Consider the following 11,322-nt stretch of genomic DNA (forward strand, 5'->3'; position numbering starts at 1 on the left):
GATGCAAGTCTGACACTAAAATTTCCATAGCAACATATTTTTTTGGTCATAAATAGAGGCATGATTAAGAGGAAAGCTTTAGTGACAGCAGTTTTCTTCACAATTAAATTCATTAGTTAAAATGCTGGGTTAAGAGGCATAGGAATTTTATTACAACAAGGACATTTTCAACTGGAGCCTTGGAAATAACACAAAATTAATTGCTAATAAATTGCCTTTGGTCCTGTTTGGTATTTTTAATAACATTTATACATTTTGTATTTAATAACAGAATAGAACAGGTCTAAAAAACACATTCTGCCAAAGTGCAAATCACCTTGAACCCTCCCTTGAAACTGTCCACAATGTGAAAGAAAACTCAGGACATTTCTAAATAATTTGAAGATTTTCCATGAGTTTCACAACTGTCCTAATTTAATTATTCCCTGCAAAAGTCACAAGAATAACTTGAACTGACTTCTCATCATTACAAAAACATTTCAGAACTAATATTGAGAATTTTTGAAATATTAAAAGGTACAAAGTAGAAAATAAAAGTTACCCAGAAATCCACTGCTGTTCAACAATGTTAACATTTAAATACATGTCCTACAGCATATCTAATTGTCTTCCTTAATAGCCAGAAAAACACAATCTTAGAGTTTAAAGTATTGAGATTTGAGGCAACTATCCATATTTCCTAAGGTGCAGCACAGACACCTTTCCAGAGCATACTGGTTGGGAAAATGCCTGAATTGGGAGTGTTTAGACCTGGTGGTCTGGATGAGATGGTTAGAAAAATCAGGATGTCATTAGATCCAAAAGTATTGTCTAGAGCTCTACTTCCTCATAGTGAAGTATTTGGTAATGATCCATAGGAAGGAAAAAATATATCAAATCTTCATTTTGTCCTTTGGAGGCTGGTCATTTAAATTTCCTTCGTAGATAGACTAGTATTTCCCTGAAAAACTTAGCTCATTTGTTCAAGCACACATTGTTCATTTGATGGATTTTATTCATTACTTTGTGCCTTTGCTTTTTGGCAAGAATGTCCTTTCTCACTCTTTTCAGTTAGAAAACATTTATCAAGTGCCCACTATGTGCCAGAGAGCAGCCACAAAAAATGCCACGATTCCCTTCCTTCAAAAAAGAATAACATCTAATGATACCAGCTCTTCATTCTAGATTCAGCCTTGGTGTCTCCTCTGCCTTGGACCTGTCTTTAGTGCTGCCCCCTCGTGCCTTCACGTACCATGCCCTTGCTCACACCAGACCCACTCTATTTTACTGGGCAGATAGGCAAATTTGCCTATCTCAAGCAAGGTCAGGGAGCAAGGTAGGTGGATTTCAAGGAACCAATGAATTTATTTCCCCATTTTTAATGGAAGTTTCTCATTAAATTTTGATTCATGTTTCTTTGACCACAACTGAAGTTGAATGGTTCTTATATTTGTCATGGGCTCATCACATGTTTTACTATTTTCATGCCTATTCAAGACCTTTACCTGTATGTCCATCTATTTTGTTGCTGTTGTTATTGTTGATTTCCAAGATCTTTCGATGTCCAGGCTATTAACTCTTTTCATATAACTCATGACATTGTTTTCAGGTTTTCATCTGCCTCTCTCGACTTTCATTTACAGTTCAGTGGTTCTTGTTTTTAAAACTATGGTCATCAAATCCTGATAATTTAGTCAGTTATAGTCAGACCTGCTCAAAAAGGATGGAAGAGAGCTTACAAGTGTGCATTCAATACAAAGCTAATATTAGTTAAAGCCAGCTAAGAAAAATGAGGCAAAGGAAACAAAGGTAGGACCCAACTGTCATCTCCCTTATGCTGGAGACAGGAGTTGAATTAATTTCTTGAAAAAAAAAAAAAAAAAAGATGGTATTACAACCTTTACAGTCACTAGGGGCCAGCCACAGATGGGGCGGCATGCTCTCCGGCAGTGTGTGTTGACAAGCAAGTGCAGCACACTACAAGATCAACGGTGTTGTGAGGTGAAAACAGACCATGTATGTAGAAGCACTGGTACTCCCAGTACTAATTCTGGAGAACAGTTTTTTCCTCGGGGGCCTTATGAGAATATATTCTAAATGAACTGTTTCTTCAAGGGCAGCCTGAAGTGAAATGCAGCCCATTTCATAGATCATCTTTAAGATCATAGACTTCCAAGGGGTTGTATTTTGCAGAATTTTTTTCAAGAATTTTTCATTTATTTTGCTTGTTTGTTTTTTTGCAAAACAATATCCACTTCCGATAAATCAGCTTAAAACAATGTGGGAGGCATGTAGCATGGGACAGGTATCAGGAAAAGGGATATTTTTATTGATTTTAGAAACAGTTTCAGAAAAAAAACCTAAATGTGGCTTTTACTCTTAGAGAAATTTTACTGGTTAAAATTACTTTCCAAATGTGTTTGGGGTGGCATGGAAAAACAAACCAAAATGGCTGTTTTTTCAAAACTTGAAAGGTTGTTGATTTGAATTGCTTGAAGTAAGTTGGTTTATCAAACTCAACACCACATTCAGAAATGAACGCAATATATAACCAGCACTGCGGCAGGAAGTTCAGGCAAAAACCACAATATATAGTTTGCTCGAGGTGCTGTAAGTCAGATTCTAAAGTAGAGAAAAGAGAAACAATTCTGTGGGAGCTGAGTATACATGGAAATACCATTTTGTGTGTACATTTTCTGGATTTCTGACTGAAGGAAAATAATTTTTCTAATGTGAAAATATTTTTGGTTGATTGAAGATTATAATTTTTATAGTAAACGGATTCATTGATTTTAAAGAAACATAAAGTTTATTCAGTTCAGTCCTTCTCTGCTGCAAGCTTAAATCCCCTCTAAACTGTCTCCATCAAGGAAAGGCAACCCACACTTAAATAGCAACACCATGCAGTGGCTAAGATAGCCAATGATGACAATGGGCCATGTGGACTGGAGTCCTGGCTTTCCTATTGACCAGCCACATAAACTAGAGTAAGTTTCTTCACCTCTCTGCACTTCAGCTTTCTCATCTATAAGTCAGGAACGGATAAAGCACTTGTAACAGTGGCTAGCAGGCCCACAGTGCAGTTAGCTCTCACTTTAATTATATCTTATATCATTACATGCACCTATCAGGAAAGTTCAATTTTGCCTAGAAAGACGAGAGAATAAATTTATTTATTTATTTATTTATTTATTTATTTATTTATTTATAACAGGAGGTATTAACTTCTAGTTATTAGCAGAGTAGCATTCATTGAGCTATCATTTAGTCATAACAATTTTGAACTTTGGACTAAAAAGAAGTGTAAATAATTATAAAATCAGAATTCAGGGATCCCTGGGTGGCGCAGCGGTTTGGCGCCTGCCTTTGGCCCGGGGCGTGATCCTGGAGACCCAGGATCGAGTCCCACATCAGGCTCCCTGCATGGAGCCTGCTTCTCCCTCTGCCTATGTCTCTGCCTCTCCCTTTCTCTCTCTATGACTATCATAAATAAATAAAAATTAAAAAGAATTAAAAAAAATCAGAATTCAAATAACTATTTGAAGCCCTGGAGAAAATATACAGAAATTGAGGGGGATGTGATCCTTAAAATAAAGGGGAAAAAAGCTATGTAAGATAGACATTTATTTATTTATTAAAAGATTTATTTATTTGTTTTAGAAGAAGAGAGCATAGTAGAGTGCAGGGAGGAGGGACAGAGGGAGAGAGGGAATCTCAGACTCCCTGCTGAATGCTGAGCCCTATGCAGGGCTCAATCTCACCACCCTAAGATCATGATAAGAGCCAGATTAAGAGTTAGATGCTTAACTGACTGAACCACCCAGGCACCCCAAGAGCCACATTTGAATAGCTTTTTCCTGGAGGGCACTCCTCATCTTGTAAAGTAGATGAGGGATAGAGCTCAGTCAGGAAGAAGCAGATGGATGGGACTGAGGATTTGCAAGGCAGAGTGTGGCGTTGTCAGAATAGTTAGAAATTAAGGAAAGATATTTCAAAAAGTTGGGCGACAGAGTGGGAAGCCCCAAAATCTGCACAAATTCCCCTCAAATTGTTGGCTGCACTTGCATATAATCGTATCCCAAAGAATTCAGTGGAAAGTAAGACCTGGAAGGTTTGAAGAGCTGAGCAGAGATTTCAGTGGGTGCCTGGTGCTAGAGAGACAAGTTTTGGAATTCAAGACCAGCCAAGTAAAAGAGACTTAAATTCTTTGTACTTTTCATTGAAACCCTAAGAGGGCCATGCCTTAAGAATGTGAATCCCAGGACTAAGAATGACAACTCAGGCCTCAGGGCAAAACAACAATTTCATCCAATCCTCCACAAGATGAAAGTGATTTGTCAGTAGTTTAATGGTCTCCTAGAACAAAACTCAATATTCTTCAAAGGAAGATAATGTGTCATCTACAATATATTGTCCACAATGTGCAGTATATAATTTTAAAATTACTGTATTTATACAAAGAAGCAGGAAAATGTGCCCACAATCAAGGAGAAAGATAGCAAAACAGATCTATTAAAGTCCCAGATGTTAGAAATTGAAGATGAAGACTTTAAAATAACTATGTTACACATGTAAAGGAATCTATTAGGAAGATTGATATAATAGGTAAAGAGATGAGGAATATCAAGAAAGATATATAAAGTATAGAAAAGAATCAAATGGGAATCCCAGAACTTAAAACTATAATCTCTGAAATAAAAAAAAATTCATAACATGAACTTTTTTTTTTTAAGATTTTATTTTTTCATGAGAGAGACACACACAGAGGCAGAGACACAGGCAGAGGGAGAAGCAGGCCCCACGCAGGAAGCCCGACGACCGACTTGATCCCAGGTCTCCAGGATCAGGCCCTGGGCCAAAGGCGGCGCTAAACCGCTGAGCCACCTGGGCTGCCCTGTCAGATCAACTTAATATCAAATCAGGTACCATGGAAGAAAAAATAGACTAAATTTGTGAAATGGCAAGCATCAAAGCCAGTCCACATCTTTGGCTCACAGAAATGATTTCTGCCTTTTAAATAAGAACCCATACCCAAGCAAATCATATTCAAACTTCTGAAAACCAAAGACAGGAAAAAAATATAAAGCCACCTAGAAGAAAAAAGGTGTAGCATATTAAGGAATAGAACAATGGTAAGAGTAGACGAATGTCTCATCAGAAACATGGAAGGTGGAGGAAGGGCAAGAAGGCGGAAGAGTAGGGTCCCCAGGTCACCTGTCCCCACCAAATTACCTAGATAACCTTCAAATCATCCTGAAAATCTACGAATTCGGCCTGAGATTTAAAGAGAGAACAGCTGGAACGCTACAGTGAGAAGAGTTCGTGCTTCCATCAAGGTAGGAAGAGGGAGGGGTGTGTAGAAATAAAGAAACAAAAGGCCTCCAAGGGGGAGGGGCCCCGCGAGGAGTCGGGCTGAGGCCGGGGCGAGTGTCCCCAGGACAGGAGAGCCCCGTCCCGGAGAAGCAGGAGCTGCACCAACATTCCCGGGCGGAAAGGGGCTCGCGGGGAGCTGGAGCAGGACCCAGGAGGGCGGGGATGCCCTCAGGCTCCCTGGGACAGTAACAGGGACCTGCGCCCCAGGAGAGTGCGCCGAGCTCCCTAAGGGCTGCAGCGCACGGCGGGACCTGGAGCAGCTCGGAGGGGCTCGGGCAGAGGAAGAGGCTCCGTGTGGAGGGGGCTGCACGGCTCCGGGAGCAGCTCGTAGGGGCTCGGTCGGCGGCTCCGCGGAGGGGGCTGCAGGGCGGGAGAGCGAATCCAACAGCGCAGGCCCGGGAGCACAGGGCGCCGGGACACAACCCAGGATCCGGCCTCCCCCCGGGACAGGCAGAGGCCGGGAGGGCCCAGGACAGCAAGGACGCTCCTGCCCGAGCTGAGCAGATCAGCGCCCCGCCCCGGAGCCTCCAAGCCCTGCAGGTGGAGAGCTCTGGAGTTACTGCAGGAGCTGACTCCAGGGCTCCAGAGCTGGCCCCGCCACTGCGTTTGTTCCTCCTGGGGCCTCACGGTGTAAACAACCCCCACTGACCCTCACAGTGGCCTCACTGGATAAACAGGATAAACATTAGTCACTGAGCCCTGCACCAGGCAGGGGGCAGAGCAGCTCCCCCAAGTGCTGACACCGGAAAATCAGCACAACAGGCCCCTCCCCCAGAAGACCAGCTACAAGGACAAGTTCCAGGGGAAGTCAAGGGACTTAAAGTATACAGAATCAGAAGATACTCCCCCGTGTTTTCTTTTTTTCTTTTTTTCTTTTTTTCTTTTTTTCTTTCTTTCTTTTTTTACTTTTTTTTAATTTTTTTTTGCTTTTTTGATTTTTGTTTGCTTACCCACTCTTTTCTTTTTCCTTTCTTTCTTTTTCTTTCTCTTTTTCTTCTCTTTTTTTCTTTTTTCTTCCTTTTTTTTTTCTTTTCTTTCCTTATTTCTCTCCTCTCTTTTTCTTCTTTTCCCAATACAACTTGTTTTTGGCCATTCTGCACTGAACAAAATGACTAGAAGGAAAACCTCACCTCAAAAGAAGGAATCAGAAACAATCCTCTCTCCCACAGAGTTACAAAATTTGGATTACAATTCAATGTCAGAAAGCCAATTCAGAAGCACTATTATACAGCTACAGGTGGCTCTAAAAAAAAGCATAAAGGACGCAAGACACTTCATGACTGCAGAATTTAGACCGAATCAGGCAGAAATTAAAAATCACTTGAATGAGATGCAATCCAAACTAGAAGTCCTAACGACGAGGGTTAACGAGGTGGAAGAACAAGTGAGTGACATAGAAGACATGTTGATGGCAAAGAGGGAAACTGAGGAAAAAAGAGACAAACAATTAAAAGACCATGAGGATAGATTAAGGGAAATAAATGACAGCCTGAGGAAGAAAAACCTGTTTAATTGGGATTCCCGAGGGCACCGTAAGGGACAGAGGTCCACAATACGTATTTGAACAAATCATAGCTGAAAACTTTCCTAATCTGGGAAGGGAAAGGCATTCAGATCCAGGAAATAGAGAGATCCCCCCCTAAAATCAATAAAAACCGTTCAACCCCTCGACATTTAATAGTGAAGCTTGCAAATTCCAAAGATAAGGAGAAGATCCTTAAAGCAGCAAGAGACAAGAAATCCCTGACTTTTATGGGGAGGAGTATTGGGGTAACAGCAGACCTCTCCACAGAGACCTGTCAGGCCAGAAAGGGCTGGCAGGATATATTCAGGGTCCTAAATGAGAAGAACATGCAACCAAGAATACTTTATCCAGCAAGGCTCTCATTCCAAATGGAAGGAGAGATAAAGAGCTTCCAAGACAGGCAGGAACTGAAAGAATATGTGACCTCCAAACCAGCTCTGCAAGAAATTTTAAGGGGGACTCTTAAAATTCCCCTTTAAGAAGAAGTTCAGTGGAACAATACACAAAAAGAAGGACTGAATAGATATCATGATGACACTAAACTCATATCTTTCAATAGTAATTCTGAACGTGAATGGGCTTAATGACCCCACTGAAAGGCGCAGGGTTTCAGACTGGATAAAAAAGCAGGACCCATCTATTTGCTGCCTACAAGAGACTCATTTTATACAGAAGGACACCTACAGCCTGAAAATGAAAGGTTGGAGAACCATTTACCATTCAAATGGTCCTCAAAAGAAAGCAGGGGTAGCCATCCTTATATCAGATAAACTAAAATTTACCCCGAAGACTGTAGTGAGAGATGAAGAGGGACACTATATCATACTTAAAGGATCTATCCAACAAGAGGACTTAACAAGCCTCAGTATATATGCCCTGAATGTGGGAGTTGCCAAATATATTAATCAATTAATAACCAATTAATCTTAGTATGTTAAGACATACTTAGATAATAATACACTTATATTTGGTGACTTCAATCTAGCGCTTTATACACTCAATAGGCCTTCTAAACACAACATCTCCAAAGAAATGAGAGCTTTAAATGATACACTGGAGCAGATGGATTTCACAGATATCTACAGAACTTCACATCCAAACTCAACTGAATACACATTCTTCTCCAGTGCACATGGAACTTTCTCCAGAATAGACCACATATTGGGTCACAATTCAGGTCTGAACCGATACCAAAAGATTGGGATCGTCCCCTGCATATTCTCAGACCATAAAGCCTTGAAATTAGAACTAAATCACAACAAGAATTTTGGAAGGACCTCAAACACGTGGAGGTTAAGGACCATCCTGCTAAAACATGAAAGGGTCAACCAGGAAATTAAGGAAGAATTAAAAAGATTCATGGAAACTAATGAGAATGAACATACAACTGTTCAAAATCTTTGGGATGCAGCAAAAGCAGTCCTGAGGGGGAAATACATCGCAATACAAGCATCCATCCAAAAACTGGAAAGAACTCAAATACAAAAGCTAACCTTACACCTAAAGGAGCTAGAGAAAAAACAGCAAATAGATCCTACACCCAGCAGAAGAAGAGAGTTAATAAAGATTCGAGAAGAATTCAACGAAATTGAGACCAGAAGAACTGTGGAACAGATCAACAGAACCAGGAGTTGGTTCTTTGAAAGAATTAATAAGATAGATAAACCATTAGCCAGCCTTATTAAAAAGAAGGGAGAGAAGACTCAAATTAATAAAATCATGACTGAGAAAGGAGAGATCACTACCAACACCAAGGAAATACAAACGATTTAAAAAACATATTATGAACAGCTATACACCAATAAATTAGGCAATCTAGAAGAAATGGACACATTTCTGGAAAGCCACAAACTTCCAAAACTGGAACAGGAAGAAATAGAAAACCTGAACAGGCCAATAACCAGGGAGGAAATTGAAGCAGTCATCAAAAACCTCTCAAGACTCAAAAGTCCAGGGCCAGATGGCTTCCCTGGGGAATTCTATCAAACGTTTAAAGAAGAAACCATACCTATTCTACTAAAGCTGTTTGGAAAGATAGAAAGAGATGGAGTACTTCCAAATTCGTTCTATGAGGCCAGCATCACCTTAATTCCAAAACCAGACAAAGACCCACCAAAAAGGAGAATTACAGACCAATATCCCTGATGAACATGGATGCAAAAATTCTCAACAAGATACTAGCCAATAGGATCCAACAATACATTAAGAAAATTATTCACCATGACCAAGTAGGATTTATCCCCAGGACACAAGGCTGGTTCAACACTCATAAAACAATCAATGTGATTCATCATATCAGCAAGAGAAAAACCAAGAACCATATGATCCTCTCATTAGATGCAGAGAAAGCATTTGACAAAATACAGCATCCATTCCGGATCAAAACTCTTCAGAGTGTAGGGATAGAGGGAACATTCCTCAACATCTTAAAAGCCATCTACGAAAAGCCCACAGCAAATATCATTCTCAATGGGGAAGCACTGGGAGCCTTTCCCCTAAGATCAGGAGGAACAAGACAGGGATGTCCACTCTCACCACTGCTATTCAACATATTACTGGAAGTCCTAGCCTCAGCCATCAGACAACAAAAAGACATTAAAGGCATTCAAATCAGCAAAGAAGAAGTCAAACTCTCCTTCTTCGCAGATGACATGATACTCTACATAGAAAACCCAAAAGCCTCCACCCCAAGATTGCTAGAACTCATACAGCAATTTGGCAGCGTGGCAGGATACAAAATCAATGCCCAGAAATCAGTGGCATTTCTATACACTAACAATGAGACTGAAGAAAGAGAAATTAAGGAGTCAATCCCATTTACAATTGCACCCAAAAGCATAAGATACCTAGGAATAAACCTAACCAAAGAGGTAAAGGATCTATACCCTAAAAACTATAGAACACTTCTGAAAGAAATTGAGGAAGACACAAAGAGATGGAAAAATATTCCATGCTCATGGATTGGCAGAATTAATATTGTGAAAATGTCAATGTTACCCAGGGCAATTTACACGTTTAATGCAATCCCTATCAAAACACCATGGACTTTCTTCAGAGAGTTAGAACAAATTATTTTAAGATTTGTGTGGAATCAGAAAAGACCCCGAATAGCCAGGGGAATTTTAAAAAAGAGAACCATAGCTGGAGGCATCACAATGCCGGATTTCAGGTTGTAGTACAAAGCTGTGGTCATCAAGACAGTGTGGTACTGGCACAAAAACAGACACATAGATCAATGGAACAGAATAGAGAACCCAGAAGTGGACCCTGAACTTTATGGTCAACTAATATTCGATAAAGGAGGAAAGACTATCCACTGGAAGAAAGACAGTCTCTTCAATAAATGGTGCTGGGACAATTGGACATCCACATGCAGAAGAATGAAACTAGACCACTCTCACCATACACAAAGATAAACTAAAAATGGATGAAAGATCTAAATGTGAGACAAGATTCCATCAAAATCTAGAGGAGAACACAGGCAACACCCTTTTTGAACTCAGCCACAGTAACTTCTTGCAAGATAAATCCACGAAGGCAAAAGAAACAAAAGCAAAAATGAACTATTGGGACTTCATCAAGATAAGAAGCTTTTGCACAGCAAAGGATACAGTCAACAAAACTAAAAGACAACCTACAGAATGGGAGAAGATATTTGCAAATGACGTATCAGATAAAGGGCTAGTTTCCAAGATCTATAAAGAACTTATTAAACTCAACACCAAAGAAACAAACAATCCAATCATGAAATGGGCAAAAGACATGAACAGAAATCTCACAGAGGAAGACATAGACATGGCCAACACACACATGAGAAAATGCTCTGCATCACTTGCCATCAGGGAAATACAAATCAAAACCACAATGAGATACCACCTCACACCAGTGAGAATGGGGAAAATTAACAAGGCAGGAAACCACAAATGTTGGAGAGGATGCGGAGAAAAGGGAACCCTCTTACACTGTTGGTGGGAATGTGAACTGGTGCAGCCACTCTGAAAAACTGTGTGGAGGTTCCTGAAAGAGTTAAAAATAGACCTGCCCTACGACCCAGCAATTGCACTGCTAGGGATTTACCCCAAAGATGCAGATGCAATGAAATGCCAGGACACCTGCACCCCAATGTTTATTAAAGCAGCAATGTCCACAATAGCCAAACTGTGGAAGGAGCCTCAGTGTCCAACGAAAGATGAATGGATAAAGAAGATGTGGTTTATGTATACAATGGAATATTACTCAGCCATTAGAAATGACAAATACCCACCATTTGCTTCAACGTGGATGGAACTGGAGGGTATTATGCTGAGTGAAGTAAGTCAATTGGAGAAGGACAATCATTATATGGTCTCGTTCATTTGGGGAATATAAATAATAGTGAATGGGAATAGAAGGGAAGAGAGAAGAAATGGGTAAGAAATATCAGAAAGGGAGACAGAACATAAAGA

The sequence above is a fragment of the Canis aureus genome, chromosome 13, assembly GCF_053574225.1.
Source record: "Canis aureus isolate CA01 chromosome 13, VMU_Caureus_v.1.0, whole genome shotgun sequence".
Taxonomy (NCBI): domain Eukaryota; kingdom Metazoa; phylum Chordata; class Mammalia; order Carnivora; family Canidae; genus Canis; species Canis aureus.